At 48.3% G+C, this 20562-nt stretch overlaps 1 protein-coding gene across 2 annotated transcripts in view; it reads right to left on the bottom strand.

Annotated features, from left to right (window-relative positions):
* The window catches only part of LOC138527531 (uncharacterized), a 1006733-nt gene that overhangs the window by 456398 nt on the left and 529773 nt on the right, over positions 1-20562 (bottom strand). The window lies entirely within an intron of this gene.

Raw genomic sequence — 20562 nt, 5'->3', positions numbered from 1 at the left:
TGGCTTGAATAGTTTTTTCAATACGAAGGTTAACCGCCCTTGTGGGGTTTGGCATAAGCAGTGAAGGCGGATGGAATGTAAAAGGGGAATGAACTGGGTGGCGGACCTCTTTTCACCAAGAATGTCCTCCACAAAGTCCTTGTCCACATGGGTCTCCTGGGTGTCAATATTGAATTGTTGGGCAGCTTTTAGCAGCTGCTTGTTATATTGTAGCCGATTATCTAATGGTGAATCTGCCACAGGATGATCTTGGCGGTCAGGCGACTGGATGACATAAATGTCAGCATCGTCGTCATCATCTTACTGGTCTTGGCTGTATTGATCTCCCTGGTCTCTGAGAGAACCGGGGTCCTGAGACCCTGAGGGATCGATAATATAGATGTCCTGAGAGGGGTCTTGATAAAGGGAGGCAAGCGGGCCCTGTGCTGAAGTGCTGGGCTGTGAGTTGTCAAGACATAGCTTTGTGGCAGGGGGTTGGTGTTTATCAGCCCCCATCTGAAAGGATTCTCCATGAGACCCAAGTGCTTTAAGGAAATTGTCCATGAAATCTACAAAGCAGGACATCCTCTTCATAATTCTATTGACATGTTCAGGGGTCCACTCAGTGGGAGTTGGAAAAACTGAGGGGATAGATGTGTGTTGAGAGGGTGTCTGGTCTTTGTGCTGCATAGCTTCTGTGAGTGTATCTACAGGGGAGGGGGAACCAGCATTCTGAGAGACAGTGGGTTTAAGTGGCAAAGGCGTCAAGGAATTAGCTATTTTCGGTGGCTTTGAGTCTAGAAGGGTAACAGGGATATGTTTCTTTATAAGTTGTTGCATTTTCGACATAGTCTTAAGGGACGCTGATGCGCCTTTTGCTGCATGCTTTTCAGCACGCAAAAGGAGGGCCTTTTTAATGCACAGTGTCCGATAACGGCTTTCAATCCCAGTTCCGGAGGCCTGTCATGAGCGATGGCCCAGAGGACAGGGAAGTTTTAGAGGCTCTCTCTGCAGACACCACGTGGGCTACGATGGTCAATGACTTGGCCAACGGTGGGCCATGGGTTGTGTGTTTGAAAGTGCGCGCGCCTGGCCCGCCAGCTATAGCACATGGGGTTCCGACGAACCTTGGTCGCCTTTGGCGTCACTAGGGATGCTGATACTGCCCTCACTGGATTCTGCCGCCACGTCAATGGAGGCTTCGGCCTGCATTGAGTGGTCAGCCCAGCACTTGGTCCGGTGGTCTTTCAATGTGGACAGCCCAGCACCCGGTCCGGTGGTCTTTCAATGTCTTAGGGCGGAAAAGTTTGTAGGACTTGCAGATCTATTCAGGGTGATCGCTAGGAAGACATTAGTTGCACACTCAGTGCGTATCCTTCCAAGGGAACTTCCTATTGCAGGTAGGACAGAATTTAAAAGGGGTATTTTCCATAGTAAATGCAAGGGGCAGTTTGGCGACAAAAGGGAAAATAAGGTGGCAGAATAGGCATTCTCTAAAGGGATGCAACTATATGAAACCTCCCACTGCTCTCCCTACTGTAAGGGCTGAGGCCCGAAGAGGCCAGTGAAGGCCGCAGTGTCTGGTCGTCAAGTCAGTCATTCATCATCGACGATGGAGCCGTCCGCTGAGGGTCGTTGAGTAGAGATGATGCAGTGGCAGCGGGTGGACTGTAAAGGATAGAAAGAGAAAGTCTACGAATAAACTTTAAATAATCAAAGGCATCAGCTTGAAAGGAAGTCTGCAACTTTCGATCGACCACGATGGAGGGACCTCGACGCGTGAAAGACCATGGGTACAGTAGACGTCACACCAGGGATAGTATTACTAACATGCCGAGTCAACGTCATTTTTCGAGTTTCGAAAACAAATCATGTAATATTCTGTGACTACCACTAGATGTCGGACTATGCAGAGCATGCGATCTAAGCAGATCCAAAAGCCTCGGAAATATATATGTACACATATACATACATACATTCATCTTTAGAGAAACATACAGAAGCAGATGCGTAAGTATTTAAATGCAAGACTTTTTTATTTTAGAGAGACTGATCACAGATCAGCTCCCTCTGTTTTATGAAGTCCACCCCTCTGATGTACTGGTCCTTGTGCTCAAAAGTCACAAGGGTCCACTATGGTTTATCAAGGGAAGGTATTTCAAAACTAATGCAAAGGCCTGTTGTGGTGATTTGAAACGTTGTTTAAAGTATGTTAACTATTTACTTCTAGTCAGGTAAGTGCCCTACTCTATCCTGCTACAGGCAAGTCTTAGGACAGGATCCTCGACCCAGGCTGAACAACCAAAGTCCAGAGGGGGTTTAGGGACAAGGGCACTACTCACAATGCTACACATTGGGAGACAGGGGGGACAGAAACAGGTATGTTCACGTACCCTGATGAATCTGATTCGTCCAGGTAACACTGTAGGTCTTCTGAAATTCACTGCGCCTCCAATCTTCTGTCCTTGGTTCAGGTGAGGGGAGCCCAGGGCACTGGTACAGACACAACTTTTCGTGTCGGGAGCTGGTCGTGTTTTTTAGACAGTTCTAGGCAACTTCTTGAAGAAGACACCCAAATAAAAAATAGATGCAGACCTTGGCAGGACAATGCATGGGATTGCAGAAGGATGGTTCCAGCCGAGGTCCCCACATTCAGGCGGCAACAGGAGATATTTCAGAGGTGGACATAGAAGCAGCCCTGGCACAACTTCCCTTGTCGTGACAAGGCTGTACCAGCATCGACAAGCGACTTAGTGTTGCAAGGTTCTGTTTGGAATGGTGACAGCTGCAGCGCTGTACCCCGAAAGGGAGCTGGTTAGTGCATCGGGTGGTCCAGGGATACTTATGAAGGCTTTCAAGGCATCGGTCCGCAAGCAGTGGTCCAGTCTGGTTGTTCCCACCAGTCCAAGCTTCGAAACACCAATGAGGATGTTCTGAGATCAGGCAGAGGGAGCTGGACTTCACCAAGACAATCACAGGAATAATCGTCACTGGGCTACTCTTCTTCGTTGAAGTCTTGGTTTAAATGATGATCTGTTGAATAGCTGCAGCAGCCCCCCTTTTATCAAAGGTTCAGGCTGGGAGCTAGCACACCAATGGTAAGGATCTGCAACATACACACAGCCCAAGGTTGTCCAATCTGGGACAACCACTGGTCATCACATCCATCCAGAAACAGACTTTCGGGCACCAGGGGATGTGGACAGGGACCAGTCGCAGCGCCCGCCTATGGCTCACACACACAAAGCCCACTTGCCCGGAAAAACATCAGTTTTGCCGAAAAAGGTGTTAACATGTATGGCATTTCTTGACATGAGAAGGCAGGAAGAAGGCCAAAGGAAAATGACAAAGGAACAAATGGAAATCTTGTCACACAGCAATTTTAGGGTGTTAGCCACCTTCAGTAGCCATTCACTGTAATTGCAAAAGAGCATGGGAAACAAATCTCAAAAACAGTCACAAAAAGGAAAGAAAAAATCCCACAGCTGCCATCACATAATCAAAGTAACCAAAAAACAATCAGGTAAGAAAAGTTTGACAGATACAAAGTATCCTAACCGCACTACACTGTAAGGTGATGGGTGCAATTGTAAAAACACGAATTCCAAAAGAGACAGAAAATCTCTCAGTACTGACAGTCTTAGGGACCAGTCGGTTTCCCCATTAGCTAGGGAATTAACTCAAAAGGCTTCATCGCAAAGTCAAGACAGGGTTACAAAAATAAACAAAAAGTCATGTGCCATAGGAGGGAAAGGAGCAAAAAGAAAATCATTCCTAACATTGGGGTAATGATAGTGATTACTACTGGGGTACTGTGATGAGGAAGAGTGATGTGTGTCTAGTGGGAGACTGATGAGGAAAGTGAGGTGGGGGACTGGGACGAGGAAGCATGAGGCTGGGGTAGTGCGGAACTGTGATGAGGAAAAGTGATGTGGGGTAGTGGGGAACTGTGATGAGGAAAAGTGAAGTGGGGCTCTGTTATGGAGAAGAGTGTGGTGGGGCAATGGTGTCTGTGACAAGAAAAAGTAAGGTGGGGAAGCAGAGAAATGTGACCAAAAAAAAGAGGTGAGAGGAGAAGGGGATTGTGACGAAGAAGAGAGGTACTGTGAAAAGGAAAGGTGAGGTGGGGCAAAGAGGGGACTTTCAAGAGGAAGCGTGAGGTGGGCTAGTGGAAAAACGGTGACTAGGAAGAATGAGGTGGAGTAGTGGGGAAGAGTACGGTGGAGGACTGATGAGTAAGAGTGAGGTGGGATAGTAGGGGACTGTGATGAGGAAGAGTGAGATAGGGGCAGTGAGCGACAGACGAAGAAGAGGAATGTGCGGGTAAAAGTAAGATTACCATTAGGTGCTGGGACGAGGGAGAGGCATTTGGGGTAAAGGTACGATTGCTATTGGGTACTAGAACAAGGAAGAGGGATGTAGGAGTTCAGGTAGGATTACTAATTATGTAATGTGATGAGGAAGGAGGATGTGGCGGTATATAGGTAAGATTACTATTCAGTACTGGCACGAGGAAGAGGCATGTACAGGTTCACATGGGATTACTAATTAGATTACATGACAAAGAAGAGGGAGGTGCGATAATGTAGATATCTTCCCTGCTGGTCTCAGGAGTGAATCAAGATCTTCACTGTTAAATCACATGAAAATCTTGTCCAATCAAAGCAAATGATATACTCTCTGCTTCCCTCAGTCTTAAGCTGCAAGCTTTTTTTTTTGTACATTTAAGAAAACAATTATAACCTTTTTAAGCACACATCCCCCAAACACAGTTAGCCCCCAATATCCTCATCCCACACATTTTAAGCTATTTTAGGAAGCGATCCCTGTATTTCTTTTATGTTAAAAACCCAGATTGTTTGCTAAATTAACTTAAAATACTCTGCTTCCCCTAACCAGCAATCACAGTGATTGCCACATCTCAATATATTATAATTTTGAAGTACTTACTATTTTTCTTGCCACTCTAAACAAATCTAGATCTCTGCAAAATGCTAGGGGGGCGGAGAGGGACGACAATATCCCCAAGCCACAAACCTTCACACATCATCCTTTCTTACCCTGCCCACATGCTCCATAGTCTTGGTCTAAAAATGCTATGGGTAGTTTCTAAACTCACTAAGAGGTCTTACTAACTTGCCAACACATGTTTCGGGCGAAGGTTCTCTTTAGGGCAATATTACGTGTTCTCCGAATAACTTCTATCAGCATTGCTAACTTTTCTTCTCAATTTTAAAAAAGATAATATGCAACAGCATTGGTTTAATCACTTTGCCATTTTTTCTGATAATAGTATCTCTCTCTCTCTTTGTCTTATATTCAATTGGCTTTTTTATGATAATGCTGAAGTAACTTTACTGTGCATGGTACATTCATGTGTGGCTCTTATTAGTGTAACAGTCTTGTTCTGACATGCATTTATGAATTTACAAAAAGCATGCAGCAATTTGCCTTAAATGTTTGCTATGACATTCGCATGAGCCCTTCCAGATGATAATTCACATTTTTTAAAACCGAATTGCCAGTCTTTGTCGGTTCCCTTTTGCGGATGAAAAAAATATTTATTGACATTTTTCAGAATTTGGGAGCTTGCGCAAGTTGCTTACAGTAACCTTACATACAACATGTTATTTCTTTAACCATTTCAAGAATTCTATCAAAGTACATAAACATTCATCACTTTTAATATTATGAGAAGCCCTCAGTCTAATAACTATATATGCCAACAGGACCAATTCAAGCTATTCTCAAAAGAGAATGAGTGCTCTGGGTGCTGCATTCAGGTGTCTGTCCAGTGGGGAGGGGGCCCCTTCTCAGCCTAGGGCAAGAGACCTACCAGGAGGTTTGCCAGAGCCAGTCCCTTCCGCATCCTGGATACACTCAGAAGATCCCGGAGGGAGTCAGATAAGGTCGCTGCCTTTAGGCTTCCAATGATAGCCAGCCAGACTTTAGAAAGTAGGGGTTACCGATCACTAGGCACCATCTTGGGGATTAGGGATGTTTGGGCTAAGCCCACAGGAAGACGAGAAAAAGAGAGAAATGGCACTTAGTTGGACCCCTTTAACGTACAAATAAAACCCTGAAACCTTTTCTGAAAGTTGGTGTATTTTTAGGCCATCTGTGACAGTGCTAACTGCAGCATGTACACAATCTTAAAAACGCTTGCTCAAAGGTTTTGTGTACGATACTGCCATTACACCTCTACTGTTGAATTTGACTCAACCTTTAACTGTGGGGGTAACTACCCTTAGGATCGGCTGCAGCTTAAGCTCAAGGTGTGGTCAAAGCAGGGGATTGGATATTAAAATGGTAAAAGGTTAACTTGTTGATTTGATGTTCTTGCCTTTGTATTGGAAAAAGGCAAAGATTGGGCAGGAGTGCAGAGGCTTTGAGATCCATATATGCAAATTATCACTTATTAGGGGCACTTATCAAGTATTAGGGTTGCTCTGAAGTTGCAATCTGAGCTGACAGTGTTGTCTTTTGCGGCCCTTGAAGAATAAGGTTTAAGTTACTTACCTGTAACACTTGTTCTCTAGCATGGGTCTAGCATGGATTCACATGCTCAGGAATATTCCCTGTCGTCAGGCTAGGAATCCTCAGTAAAAAGAAAAACAGTTTTGCTTTAGCTTGAAAACAGCATTTCTCCTCTAAACCAATCACTGTCCTCTGGGTCATACTGCCCCCTTCCAATGACAGTCCTCTACCTAAGCTCCAACCATGGAGGCCATCTTCAGATTTGGTAAGCACGCAAAAGGCAGTATGAACCAAGAAGAGCCACAGAGTTGAAAGAAGGGAGAGTTTGCATGTGAATCCATACCAGACCCATGCTGGAGAACAAGAGTTACAGGTAAGTAACTTAAACTTTCTCCAGCATGGGGTCTGGCATGAATTCATATGCTCTTGAATAACGATTACACACAGTACACATACACAACCTCTGCAGGTGGCAAGGCTTAACAGAAGTAAAAACACTCACCCATGGAACAGACTCACCTCAGGTGAACAGGTTGAGTAGCACTGCTTGGCTGACTCGAGATTTCTCCCTGGAATCCCTGTCAAGCAGTAGAACCTCATGAAGGTGTGCGTGGACCTCCGCGTAACAGCCCTGCAGATGTCGAGCAGGGGCACACCAGAGAGAAACGCTGTCGTTGCTGCGATGGCTCTGATGGATTGGGCTCTCAGTCAGCTTGGAAGAGGTCACTTAGCCAGACAATGACAGTGCATGATGCAACTGGACAGCCACCTGGAAATGGAAGCCTTCGACAAGGCCTTTCTGTGATTCACAGGTCCAAAACGGAGAAACAATTGAGAAGTCATCCAAAAACTCTTTGTGCCTGTCACGTAAAACTTCAAGGCATGGGCAACGTCCAGTGAATGCAACGCCCTCTTTGCTGCCGACGACAGATTCAGGAAGAAAACAGGCAACACCAAAGGCTTGTTGAGATGGAACTCTGATGGCACATTCAACATAAAGCTGGGGTGTGTATGCAGTACCACCCTTGTAGCGTGGAAGGACAAGCAAGGCTGTCTGCAAGACAGGGCCTGGATCTCCCCAACTCACCTGGCCGAGGTGATCGCCATGAGGAAAGCTGTTTCCCACAAGAGGAACTTGAGAGAGGCCTGATGCATGGGTTGAAAGGGGCCACTATGAGTTTTGTCAAGACCACATTAAGTTCCCAAACTGCGGCCAGAGGCTTCACCAGAGGAAAAGTCCCGAAGAGGCCATTGAGGAACTAGTTGATGTGTCTGTGCGACCACACGGAAGGCTTACCCGGTGTCCTTGTGTAACGGGATTTGGCAGTCAGGTGTACCTTGATAGAGGCGTGAGCGAGTCCAGCCTTGGCCAAGGAAAGCAGGTATTGTAGGAGCTGCAGGCTTGTGACACGCAGATGAGGTATCTTTTGAGCCTGGTAGCACACGGAGAAGTGCTTCCACTTATAGCCGTAGCATGTTAATGTTGAAGAGGATCTGGCCTTGGCCAGGATGTGCCTACATTCCGATGGTAACGAATAATGTCCAAAGTCTACGGCTGCAGGAGCCAGGCCCTGAGGTTCAGCAATGCTGGGTCGTGGAGTAGAATCGCCCCATCTTCTCTGGCGAGAAGACTGGGAAGCAGAGGCAGCCTGATAGGTGGGGCCGCCGACAGATGCAGCAGGTCCGAATACCAGATTTGCGGCCCCGCCGGAGGGACGAGTATCATCCTGCAGTGACATTGTCTGATTGTGTTGATCACTCGTAGCAGGAGTGTGAACGGAGGAAAAGCATACATGAAAAGTTCCTCACACGGGAACGAGAAAGCCTCCCCCCATGCTCCTCGGCTGGGGGAACTTGCTGGCAAACCTCTGACACTTGGAGTTCGTCACGTCACGAAAAGATCGATTGGGGGCTGATCCCATTCGCAGAATAGAAGATCCACTTGGTGCTGGCGGAGCTCCCACTCGTGGCAAGAACGTAGATCCCTGCTGAGCGAGTCAGCAATGGTGTTCTTGGTGGGCGCTAGGTGAAAAGGGACAAGAAACGCGACCTGACGAATGGGCCAGTGCCACAGATCCTGGGCCTCCTTGAAGAGCTGGAGAGCGTGTCCCGCCCTGCTTCCGGATGTAGAACATGGTGGTGTTGTTGTTTGTGAAGATCCTCACTACCTTGCCCTTAAGTGACGGCAAGAAAGACTTGAGGGCCCAGAAGACTGCCCGAAGCTCCAGGACATTGATGTGAAGGGTTTTTTCTTCTGGCAGCCAAAGGCCTCTGGCATGCAACTGTCCAGTGTGGGCTCCCCAACCTTCCAGAGAAGCATCCGCAGTGACCATCTCCTGGTACGGAGGGACTTGGAACAGAGGCCCTTGGGTGAAGGCGCATGCCCCACCACTGGATCACCAGTTGGAACTCCTCATTGAGGGTGATCTTGTCTGTCCAGGATCCCGAGACCTGAAGCCACCGTGCATCCAGAAACTTCTGGCGAGGCCTCATCTGCAGTCTGCAAATGCGGACGAGGTTGATGCAGGAGGACATCATGCCCAGCAACAATTTGGTGGTTCGTACCATAGACGACCGTGCCGACGACAGGTGCTGTACCTTACCCAGGATGGTCATCACCCTCTCTTATGAGGGAGACGGCAAACAAGATACTGTGTTGAGTCGTGCACCCAGAAACGGAGCATTCTGCAATGGCTCCAAGCAGCACTTTGGATAATTTATGGAAAATCCCAGATCCGTCAGCAGACGCGCAGTCCTCTTTGTGTGTTGGCTCCCCAGTGCATGGGAGCGGGATCGGACGAGCCAATCATCCAGCTAAGGGTAGACGTGGATGCCCTTGAGACAAAGATGCACCGCCACCCGAGCCAAGCATTTTGTGAAGAACCTTGGAGACGATTTCAGGCCGAACGGATAGTGTCGTCCCTGGAACACAAACTGCAGGAACATGCGGTGCTTCCGGTGGATGACACGGAAGAAGGCGTCCTCCAGATCCAGCAATGCCAGGAAGTCACCATCTTCCGGACCAGAAAGTATCTGTAGTACACTCCGGAGCCGCGGAGGCGCTGGGGGACGTATGCTATCACCCCCTTTTTTTACATGGCATGGACGCCTGCAGCAACTACGCCATGTGTTGCTTTTGATGGTGCGCAGGGGAATACGAGGACACCTGCATTGGAACTCCAAGTTGTGCCCCTGTATGAGAGCGTCCAGCACCAATCTGTCGGTGGTGATGCACTTCCACGTGCTGACAAACCTCGCCAGCTAGCCTCCCAGTGGGGTGCAGAGTCCATGGCCGGTTCAGGCCTGTTTCAAGGTTGGGGCCCTGCCCTGCAGGTGGTTCAGACGCTGTCCTCTGCTGACGTATGCCTGTGAGCAACCGCTGTAGGCCTGTTGAGTTGTGGAGCGGGAAGACTGTCGATAAGTGGTGGTATATCCCTTGGAGGACCTGCCAGACTTTCCTCTTGAGGACAATAGGAGGACGTTGCTGTAGGGTACCTAGCAAATGTGCCGTCTCCATGTCTGTCTTGTTAATTTGCAGAGTCTTGTCGACGGTCTTGCCAAAGAGATACTCTCCATCAAATGGAATGTCCAACACTTTGGACTGAACGTACGGTCTGAAGCTGGTGGCCTTGAGCCATCCCTGATGACAAAGACACCCTATTGCTCATTTGTCCGAACAGTGTGTCCACTGCCACTGTAAAGGCATGCTCTGAGGGCACTTCCCCCTCCTGGTAGATTATCATTTTTCCCATCGTGGTCAGCTTCTTCCCCTCCTGGTCCCGGGGACCATCGACGAGGATGACGGGTTCGCTGAGCGTTTCTGGGCTGTGGCCGAGACCACAGAGTCGGGCGAACACTGGGACCTTGGGTGCCAAGTCTGGCACTCTATATTTCTTCTCGACCTATCCCACTTTGGTGCAGCGGTGCTCTGAGTATTCATTTAGGGCCAAGCCCTCTTCCCAAATATGGTCTAGTAAGGGAAAGGACATGATGGTCTTCCATCTGGACTCACGCCCTTGGTAAAGGAACCCTTCCATTTTTGTCTCCTCCGGCACCAGGTGAAAATGTCTAAGGCCCTGGATATCATAGCGTGAAACGGGCCAAAGTCAACTGGCGAAGAGGCCCTATGGGGTGCATCCGCCCCAGTCATCGGCCTTGTCTGTGTCCCTCACCATAGTAGCCGCATCCGTGGCCATGTCCCTCTGTGGTGCCGGCTCCCCAGTCAGAGTCCAATCCTGATGTGGAGGAGGCAGCAGCGGTGTCGGCTGATGCCTCGGACCTGCTGGATACATTGACTTATGTTTGTGCCAGGGCAGAATCCCGTGCGGCTTACTTGGGGGGGTGGGGGGGAGCTCCTAGACTGGGCAGGGTCTGGTGTGGGAGGCAGTCTTTGTTGAATTTCCAAAACTAGGATGTGTAATGTCATCAAGATGTCCAAAGACATGTCCCTTGATTGAGGCGTGAAAGGAATGGGCAGTGGCGGTTCCGGGCTGATGCGCCTCCTCTGACGAGGGGGTGGGAAGGTGCACTTCCATGCCTTCTGGGAGCAGGAGCTACCCAACGCCCAGGTGCACTGCAGGAGCAGCACCCCATCGACCCACACAGGATCTGAGGTAAGCTTGTGGCTCATGACCAGCTGTCCCCAAACCCCTCCTCCGTGTCCCGCTGCAATTTGTATCGCATTAACTGTTCGGAATGCACACAACGCATCCTGCAATCTCTCCTCACCATCACGCCCCTATACAGAGCGTGGGGCTCATCAGCCCCTTTGTTTCAATTATCCACCATTGGTGCACCCGAGGTGCTTTCTCACTCTAAGATGGCCGCAGTCCCTGAATTGCCGTGTCCTCACTTGTGCCTGCCCCCACCAGGCTTTTAGCCGCGACCTGATTGGCTACTGCCCTTCTTCTCAGTCCAACACAATTTGCCGGCAGGCGGAAGCTGGTACGCGGAAGTAAGGCGAGGAAAGAAGGCTCAGGCTCTGACTGAGCTGAGCATTAGCCTTCCATGCCTTCCGGGAGCAGGAGCTCCCCAACGCCCGGGTGCACTGCAGGCGTAGCACCCCATCGACCCACACAGGATCGGGGGTAAGCTTGGGGCTCATGACCAGCTGCCCCCAAGCCCCTCCGTGTCCCGCTGCAATTTGTATCGCATTAACTGTTCGGAAAGGACACTCCGCATCCTGCAATCTCTCCTCACCATCACGCTCCTATACAGAGTGTGGGCTCATCAGCCCCTTTGTTTCAATTATCCACCATTGGTGCACCCGAGGTGCTTTCTCACTCTAAGATGGCCGTCGTCCCTGAATTGCTGTGTCCTCACTTGTGCCTGCCCCCACCAGGCTTTTAGCCGCGACCTGATTGGCTACTGCCCTTCTTCTTAGTCCAACACGATTTGCCGGCAGGCGGAAGCCGGTACGCGGAAGTAAGGCGAGGAAAGAAGGCTCAGGCTCTGACTGAGTTGACCGAGCGCAACCGGTGCCTGGCGACGTCCCTATGCCCTTTTTGCCGCTGATTGCTGCGATGTCCTTGGCCTCTTCCTGCCTACCTGACCAGCGGTGCCTGGTAACAAACTCTGCTTGAGTCAAGGTAACGTCCAACACCTTGCCTCTAGCCTTAAGGTACTTTACATCCCTGGTGACCTCAGCGCCTGGTCAGTCATAACCACCTTCTGCCCACAAAGACTTAATGACTCACATTATTTGTCCAGCATTGTATAGCATCTCCTGTACGGCATTCCCTGCATCACTTTGCCTGTACGGGCCCTGCGCCACATTTGCATTCAGCCCCGGTATGTTCTGCATTGATTCGCCTACTTGTACTATGCTCTTACAACTGCATTTAGCCTCTGTGTGTTTTACACTGATTTGCCCAGTGGTGCCCTGTGCCTATATCTGCATTTAGCCTTTGTGCACTCTGTATTGTTTAGCCCAGTGGTGCCCTGCGCCTATTTCTGCCTCAAACCTCTGTGTGTTTTACACTGATTTGCCCAGTGGTGCCCTGCGCCTATACTTGCATTTAGCCTCTGTGTGTTTTGCGCTGATTTGCCCAGTGGTGCCCTGCACCTCTACTTGCATTTAGCCTCTGTGTGTTTTGCACTGATTTGCCCAGTGGTGCCCTGCGCCATATTTGCATTTAACCTCGGTGTGTTTTGCATTGATTAGCCTAGTTGTGCCATGCTCTTACAACTGAAATTAACCTGCTGTGCACTGCATCGCGTCAGCTCCATCTAGTTCAGCTGTCCCCTGCAGCCTCAACTGACCTCAGCCTTTACACTTTGCACCCTGTCTACATTGTCACATGCCCTGCCTCACTACCACTCCGAATCCCAGAACTGACGGTATTCCCAGCCAGCGACCACCACACCTGCTTGGGGCCTTACTGTTACCTCAACACTGGTAACATGCTATCACACCTTTCTTCCCAAAGGCTACTGCTCCTCTTACTGAGAGCACCCCTCTTACTGTGGGCGTCCATTTGTGCGCTCCATCTTTCTGTAGCCAGTTTTGCTACACGTAACACTTTGTGCATTGGAACCATGGTCCCCACCTACAGACCTTTGGACACCCACTTGCCTCAAATACCCCAACATCTACCTCAATGACCCCGCCTTATGGCTTGATCACTTCACTAAAAAACCCACACCTAACCTACCTTGCTCCTCTCTCCTAAGAAACAAAAGATTAGGTACTAGATTCTTGGGTATGAAGGGACACCCCATGTACGCCAGTGCTTAACTGAAACCACTGACGCCCAGCCCATCCCACCAGGCCCCCATCTCGCCTACTCCCCGGTGCCCCCAACCTACCATTGCCATACCTAGTAAAGCTGGATCGATCAAGGCAGCCTTGATTAACTCTAGGTCCCTAGCAGCTCACGCACTGGATATTGCTGATCTCATCAAGTCTCAGGAACTTGACTGCATTTCCATCTCGGAGACCTGGCTGCACCCTGCCTCGGGCCCAGCTCTCTCCCTAGCCATTCCACCTGAGTACTCCATTTCCAGGTGCGACCGCACCTCTAGAGGCGGCGGAACTCCATTCATCCATAAAAATTCACTAGGATTTAGAACCCTACCAAGTACGAATCTGGATTCTGCGGAGCTACTCTGTCAAATTTCCACTTTCGACCAACCAAACGGCCACCATTCATCTAATATATAGACCTCCTGGCCCCCCCTTCATCATTTGTGGACGACATTAACTCATTAGTTCTTGACAAAGCGAAAACTAACTCGCAAACCATCCTCCTCAGAGACCTCAATCTAGGCTACCAAGACCCTAATGGCCTTGCGGCCCTTGACCTGCCCAACACCCTAACCGATTTCGGTTTCTCACACCATATACAAGAACCCCCTCACATCAAAGGGCGATTAGTCTGGCTAAGCGACACCAACTGTATCATCAGCTTGCTATCTAACACCCCATGCGCCTGGTCCGACCACCATATCATCACCTTTAACATAGAAGCAACTCCTGTACCTACACCTCCCGTCTCTCCAGCCATTCCCACTAGAAATAAAAAGAACATAACCCCTGAAAAGTTACTCCCACTCATCCTCCCCACTCTCAATAACGTCACTGACTCTTGCTCGAACCCTACTATCTTAGGCGACACTTATAACCAGACAGTGCTTGCAGCTATAAATTCTATCGCCCCGCTCAAACTTAGGAGACCTAAACAACATGCGCACCTTAACTCGTGGCTCACACCACAGCTCAGAGTGTTACGCAAAGAGAAACTTCTCGCAGAGTCACGATGGAAAAGTCACCCCTCTGACGTTCATAAGGACAGTCTTTTCTTAGCTACTCTCAACTATAAAGAAGCTATATTCCAGGCTAAAAAAGACTCCTACAACAACCGTATCTTATCAGCACAATCCAACACTAAGGAATTATTCAAAATTCTCAAGGAACTTGAGACACCTGCAGCCGCCCCTGACACTTGTGCTAAAGACAACAACTGGTGTACCAATATTCAGGCAGCACTCTTGGGCAAAATTGCCACTCTCCAAACCAAAATTAGTGACAAACAAAAGTCCCTATAGTCAGACCAACTTCCGACCATTCCCATGCCTAGTACCCACAACGCCAACTTGACCCACAAACCGTTCTCCTTCTCCCCTCTCACTACCATTGTAGTAGAAGGAATTATAAACAACTTCAAGCCTTCCAACTGCCAAGGCGACCCCTGCCCGGCGCCTATCATTAAGGAAGCCTCTCACGACCTAGCTCCCTTCATTAAAGCCTTCATAAATGCCTCCTTCAAAACGGGTATAGTCCCTCACAACCCCAAGGATGCCTGGGTGATCCCACTACTTAAAAAAACCATCCCTTGACCCTAACATACCGACCACCTTCAGACCGATCACAACAGTCCCGTTCCTGCTCAAGATTCTTGACCGCGCAGCTTACCTGCAGATCCAAGACTACCTTGAATCTAACAATCTCCTGGGGCTAAGACAATCAGGCTTCCGCCCGAAACATGGGACCGAAACAGCTCTGATTGATTTAAAAACACAGATGGAGACTCTAAAAGACAATGGGAAGTTAGCACTCCTCCTTCTCCTTGACCTCTCCGCTGCATTTGATTTGGTTAACCACCAAATACTCTGCCAACATCTCAAATCCGCGGCCCACTTCTCAGACTCTGCCAATGCCTGGATCCACTAATTCCTAAGTAATAGGTCCATGTGGGTCTTCTCATACACAGCATCGGCAGACCCTTCTCCTATCCTTTGTGTCGTCCCTCAAGGCTCTTGCGTGTCGCCTACGCTTTACAACGTTTTCACCAAACCCCTTTTTGATGTGCTCGATTATCTGGGTGTCTCCTACAGTAACTATGCAGATGACACCCAGATACTCATCCCCATCACTGGTGATTACACAGCCGACACTAAATCCTTGAATGATGTCTATCTAGACCATGTGAGGTCAGAAACCAGCCGGGCAATTGAGACCTATGCTTGATGTCTCATCTCTTTGTATTTCTATTTTCATTGCTTGCTACATGGGCACGTTTTATTTGAACAGCAAACTTCATGTTCAAATTGTAAATGGTTGTTGTTCCACTGTAATTACTTTAACATTTGCGCTAAAAAAATACCATTTTTTTTTTTGAAATCACAAATCATTTGTGTTCTGTTGTAATCTCTTTAACTATTCTCTCTATGAAATGTATTTTGTATCTTAATTGTGTGGATTTTATACATATGAGTAAGAAATATGTGGTTTTCACTGACAAAACCATCATTTTCAACAATGACCTCCATAATCATACGGGCACCAAAAAGGGTCTAGAAATTCGCATTCACCTAAATCAGGGATGCAATTGTTCCAAACTATAGAGGGTCCGACAATCCCCTAGTCACTATCTAGTCATCCAGGCCTGGAAGCTTTGCCTCAACGATGACAAGACTGAGCTCCTGTTACTAGGATCAACTCAACGTCTCAACAAACTAGACCAAGCCTACAAGTCTTTCAACATTGACAGTAATGTCATCAAGGTCTCTAAAGACACTAAAACTCTTGGCGTCTTCCTGGACTCCACCCTCTCCTTGAACAGACAAACAAACGCAGTAAGGTCGGCAGCGGCCTACACATGTAAACTTATCACCGCCTGCAGACCCTTTCTGAACCCACATAACTAGTCAAGTGGCACAGCGAGTAGAGCGCTCGCTTTGACACCCGTGCAGAGCTTGCTAACGTGGGTTCGAATCCCGGCAAGGCCAAACTCAGCCTCTTATCCTTCCGAGGTCGATAAATGAGCATCACACGCAGTGGGTAATAATAAGCAGCGCTCAGATACCCAAGGGTTCGTAGCGCTATATAAATGCCTAATTATTATTATTATTATTATTATTATTATTATTATTATTATTATAACTGCATTACCCTTGCCAGAACACTCATTATGTCCAAAATGTATATTGCAGTGCCCTTTACCTAGGAACTAGCCATTCCAACCTCAATAAATTGCAAACCATTCAAAATAATGCCATAAGGGCAACTCTCAATATTCCCAGACGGTCTCACATTTCCAATGTCAGATCTGATCTACGCTGGCTCCCGGTAAAACAAAGATTTGCCCTTAAAACTCTAGCCTTGACTCAAATGCCTGGACAACCAAGCCCTACCTTATCTCTCTGCTCATCTTACAATCCACACCTCCTCACGACCTACCAGATCAGCTCAAACGCACAGCCTAATCCTGCCCAAATTTAAACTCCAAAAAGCGGATGGTGTGAGCTTCCCTGTCCTAGCCTCAAAACTTTGGAACACACTGCCCACCTCCATCAGAACTGAGTCTTCGTTCCTAACTTTCAAGGATAATACCAAATCTTGGATGTTCGCGCAGACTCTATAAGTTCCTCCACCAGTTCTGCTACTGTAATATATCTCTTGCTTGTATATATCCTAGAATATTATAATGTATGTGTATTTTAATTCATGTATATTGTTTATATTGTAATTTGTTTCTAAGAATATGCGCCCGGTTGCCCATGGGCCTGGCTGCGCTTTACAAATAAAAATAAACTAAACTAAACTAAACAGGGCTCACCCCGTGGGCACCCACCTAAAGACACAGGTCCATGACCCCCTTTGTGGTCTGAATAATAGTCTTCTGGCAGATTATCATCACCCTCGCCGGAGCCCGTATAGATCTGCACCGGTTTTTCCAGGGCAGCTTGTGGGTCTGTACCCTTCTTAGGGTCAGTGGGAGCTCTACCCTTTCCCTTCTCCGGAGACTTCTCAGGCAGAGCGGCTAGGGGAGTGAACCCCATTCCACGCAGCTTTGCTGGCGCAGTAGTAGCTGCTTCACGCCGTAGTAGGGACACTCGAGCAGTGGCCGCTGTTGTGACCGTGGACACCACCTTTGTGGCCAGCCCCCCCGTTCGATGAAGAAGTAGTGGTCATCGATGAGGACATGGTGGTAGCAGGAGCCTTAGGCGACTTAGTCGTGACAGTCAACAATGAGGTTGTTTTAGCTGGTTGAGCTGCCGATGACGTTGCTGAGTGGGCCGCAAAGGGACAACTTTTGATCTTTCCTTCGTCTTATCCGCCCCTCACAGGTAGGCTATCCATAGAATTAGTCAGTGACAGCGACCTTGACCTCTCCAAGCTAGCACCCGGAGCCGCGGCCAACACAGCGGGATTCACGTCATGTAGCCTGGCCTTCTTTTGGGCCCCTGAGGGCGGGGTGTCTTCAAAGGACTTCAACCTTATCAGAAGGAGTACACTTGTGGGACCGGCCGGTCCGGGGGAAGCATGACAATGCCTGGAAAAAGAGTCAGATGCCTTGCCCGAGTTAAGCCAGCTACCAGCCTGCTGTTGCGATCCTTCTTTGTTTTTTGAAAAACCCACGCCACACCTTGTATCCCTCCTCATCATGGTACGGATGCAGGCAATACAGACATTTATGGTGTTGATCGTCGACGTATACATTCCTCAATCCACACTTCGCACAGAGTTTGAAGAGGTACCTCTTCTCCTCGGCCATGGTGGAAAGGCGCGAAGTAGGCCCAAGCCCTTCTCGGAAGATCGGCAATGTAGTATGATCTTTGCAAACAGCGACTCCCCATTGCCGGTAATCGACCTCCGATCGAACGATGAGAGAAAAACCGGTCAAAAAATCTTTCCATTATTTGTAATATGTAAAATAGCTCACAGAGCAACAAGAGGACTCCCAACACTAAAGTGTGCAGTAAAAATCTGAAGATGGGCTCCAGGGTTGGAGCTTTGGGAGAGGACTGTCATTGGATGGGGCAGTATGATCCGGTGTTCAGGTTACAATGAAAACAAAAGCGCACTGGAGAAAATGGTTTTCTCCTTTACACAACATGCAAGCCTTAGGGTAAGCCAACATTTACCAACACGTGTTGCTGTTCTCGAAGGGGACAGTGGTCACTGCTTATTATGAAAAGAAAGTGTTGCTTGGGAGTGCCAAGATACATGTGTCTGGGTCTAGGACAATGTACCACCACATTCCACAGGGTGTAGGAATAGCCAGCGAGAATGATTCACCGTCCTCAGGGCCAAACTGCTGGAGGCAAAGCTATTTCTCCAAAGAGCAACAAGCTTTTTGCTATCCCTTTCGGTACCTGAAACACCAGACTCTCTGGAGGACAGAAACTCAGGGCCAGAAGGAGCAGGTCTGTGCTTCCTAACTAAATCTTAATCCACTACCGAAGCAGGTTTCATACAGATAAAGCGGTACGAAATAGTGTTAAATGAGGTGGTTTTCCTTGGGTGGGACCCTGCTCTATGATCCCTGCAATCTTTTGCTCCACCTTCAACTCGGAAGGGCCGGTACTCCTCAGGAATTCCACTGACTTTGCTAACATGTGCTGAAATGGAACAATGGCTGAGCCGAACCATAGGAAGAAGCTTGCACATAGTCAAGCTCTGGTGATATGTAAACAACAATGCTGTCTCAAAAGTCATAAGCCAAGTTGACGGGACCAACACCCAGCTCAGTCCTCAAGTTCTCACTTGAAGAGATGCAAGGCCAAAAATGACACTTTCTCCCACCTAATCAAATATATGACCAAATTTAGACATACATTAACTCCTTGAGACAGGATTGAATCTCAGAATCCTAAGATCCTCCTGAGAAAATGTGTCATAGAGCAGCACTGGAGCATAAGTGTCTGTCGCTGAGGCTATTACGCCAGAAAGTGGAGCAGCAAAGGTGGAGTGACATCCTGTCCAAGCTCTGGGGCGTGCAGTGGCGGCTGAAGGAGGTCTGCTACTGGCCTGGGAAAGTGCGGCGGGGCCTTGCTCCACTAACATTGCCAAGACCTTAGCTAATGATGTCAAACATATTTAGCTGCAACACCTCGCACTGTTCCAGAGAAGAGGAGCTAGTCATGATCAGTAACTGAAATATAGTGTTTGGTAATTCATCAGAGGCCCACTCCCACGTTCTAGGTGAAAATACCTTTTTATTTCACCCGACTCAAAAAGAAATCGATTTAGAAAGATCACTCTGTGACCGCACAGAGCAGCCTTTCTATATTGAACTGTCACCCCCCTGCTGCACCCGAGTGCTCACAGGGGCTGACTGGCTCACTAGGACCTGGAAGAGAACGGGCAAGTGTGTGTGTTAGCGTGTGTGTGTTTGCATGCGTGTTTTCGTTTGAGGAGTCAGTGGAGGGGACGGAGGGAAGGGGGCTGAGAGTGGGGGCTTTGGGGGTCAAAATGCTCGATTCCAAGATAATCTGAGCGCCTTTACAGGGTAAGTTACAGGAATACTTTCAACTTAGTTACAACTTTACAAAGAAAGGAAGTGATAGTAGTAGAGCAAAGAGTACAGAATAATTTTAACTTAATTACAGCATCACATAGGATGGGAGTGATAATAGTAGTGCGAAAAAGTGGATGACATGTGGGAAATAGGTGGTGGGGAGGTGAAATGGGGGATTTGGGGGTGAAACCCCTCGAATAAAAATAAAAAATAAAGGTAAGCGAACGCTGCATTGGACAATGCACTAATATGCTGGTTGTGCGAGCAAAAGAAAATCGACCATCAAAAATAAGTCTTTTTCTCCTGAGACCCTTAGAAAGAGGTCTTTTCAGATAGAACCCACTCCCAGGAGCAAGAATGACAGTGACATGTTCTCGGGGAACGAAGAGGAGTGGTGTTAGGAAGAAGAACTCAATGCTTGAAACCTTTGCGACTCGGCTTCTACTTGTTATTCTGGTGGCCTCTATATGCAGATGAGATGCCTCTGGTTGCTTATCAGCAGACATGGAGTTCTCTCCTTTAGAGGTTGAAATCTCTGGTGGGGCGAGGAACTTGCGTTACTGTTTTCTTGCTCTGGTGCAGAGTGGTTAAGACCTTAGTGACACGCTCCCTATTGGCTTTGTAATGTACATATTGGCACAAACCTCATTCCCCTGTCTTGATCCGGACCTAAACACAAAATGCAGGGCTGATGTGGGTCAGACAACAGTATGGGCTTTGTGAAATGTCTGCAAGGCTTGAAGCATTAGGCCTTCGGTGAAGACAGGATGCAGGTAAAAAGAAACATGGTGGCAATTCAAAGCAACATTTAAACACACTGTAAAAAGGAACGAGAGTCATTGGGCACAGCCAGCACTATATA

Source organism: Ambystoma mexicanum, chromosome 1q (assembly GCF_040938575.1).
Source record: "Ambystoma mexicanum isolate Mex_15411 chromosome 1q, UKY_AmexF1_1, whole genome shotgun sequence".
Classification (NCBI taxonomy): domain Eukaryota; kingdom Metazoa; phylum Chordata; class Amphibia; order Caudata; family Ambystomatidae; genus Ambystoma; species Ambystoma mexicanum.
The sequence above is the reverse complement of the archived record's forward strand: the minus strand, read 5'-3'. Positions and strand labels throughout refer to the sequence as shown.